The 1,567-nt window shown below is 36.1% G+C and overlaps 1 long non-coding RNA gene across 1 annotated transcript; it reads left to right on the top strand.

Moving 5' to 3' along the window:
* On the top strand, window positions 1–1,567 carry LOC115238298. Its single transcript, XR_003884483.1, has 3 exons — window positions 1–229; window positions 336–1,269; window positions 1,466–1,567. It is a non-coding gene; the product is annotated as an uncharacterized LOC115238298 (long non-coding RNA).

Raw genomic sequence — 1,567 nt, 5'->3', positions numbered from 1 at the left:
TCAAAAGGAACTTGCGAAACCATACCTATTGGAAGCATTGATAATAGGCTTCTGCCCTCTTTGTGATGATCTTCATCTTATGATCTGATATATTCTTCATCTGTGCGAAGAGGATGATTAGTGCCATTGAAAACATAACGACCTTCATGACGTATCCCAGAAACTTTACACTTGGAACAAGGCTGGCAGGACACATGACTACAATGATTCAGAATAAAAGCTCGAGCTGGTGCGTCAGCTATGAAACATCTTAATCTTATTGGAATCTTATTACCATGAAAATTAATACCTCCACTACACATGATCTTTCTAATATCCATAATGAATTTTTCCAGGAAAATATTGGAATCGCATGGCTTATGCGCACCTTTATAAATTCCAACTACTATAGGCCTTGCATATTGTATATTTGCAATTCTACATTGGATGGGCCAGATCTGAATGCTACCTGACTTATCTAAACTACATCCGTCTATATTGAAATCTAGTTCCAATTGATTAACAGTAGATGCGATAGAAATATTTGAAAGATATTTAATAATTCCTGCTTCCACATCAAAATGAATATACTCTCCTGGTTCTACACGAGACACGACAGCACATGTACGTGGTGTATCAAGAAGCGTTCTAACATCTTTCGGTAATTTATTAAAACAGGGATGTGTACGAAGAAGAGATAATATACTATTACCTTGCATATGCGTTATATTATTATTTACGAAGCAAGACGCTAAACGTTTACGGAAAGATGATCCCATAGAAGTAATTTTGAAGGATGAAACTATATACTGGCATCAGAGACAGAAAAAGAAACCCCATCATCTTCTACATTAATATCACGCCTGTAATTGCAAGTATCATTTATAATATCTGAAAAAGAGCTATAACATTCAGTAATTGATGGACCAGGAGCATCTTGAATATCACGATCATTCTTCGACTCTGTAATGGCAGTTTTGCATTTTAAACGATATTGTAAACGTAAATTTTGTCTAACTTCGTACATGATTCGACTTCGTTGCCTTATGGATAAACTGTACAACGATTTTCGCGACATAGTTGATTTTAATTTTGTTGTTTTCATATTTACGTGTTTTCTCGACGATATTGCTGCAAGCGACGTAATCTCTGCTGAATATCCTGCAATATCACACTCTAATCTTTTCAATATTCTTCGTTCACTATCGTTTATTGCTACACACTGTACACCACTTACCACTGCAACGACTGAACTAAGAATGATCGAGGTTCACATCCTGCACAATAACGGTAAGACTACGACCAATCACGAACTCGAACATCATGGCGCAGCCTATCCGAGAATATCTTTTTGGCGGGATCGAAAATGTATGGCGGACATTATACCGCCAAAATGATTCTCGGATAGGCTGCGCCATGTTGCTCCAGTGTTGCTTCGTAGGCGCCAATTATGATATATTTTGTATATAATTTCTCTCTTTTTCAGGTTTTTCGCTTTTTTTTTCTCTATCGAGCGAATATACATCCATGTCATTTCAAGATCTCAAACAGCACATAATATTTATATATATGATAAATATTTATAAAT

Source organism: Formica exsecta, unplaced genomic scaffold (assembly GCF_003651465.1).
Source record: "Formica exsecta isolate Colony F162 unplaced genomic scaffold, ASM365146v1 scaffold3311, whole genome shotgun sequence".
NCBI classification, from domain to species: Eukaryota; Metazoa; Arthropoda; class Insecta; order Hymenoptera; family Formicidae; genus Formica; species Formica exsecta.
Note: the sequence above shows the minus strand (reverse complement) of the source record. Positions and strands in the feature narration are given on the sequence as shown.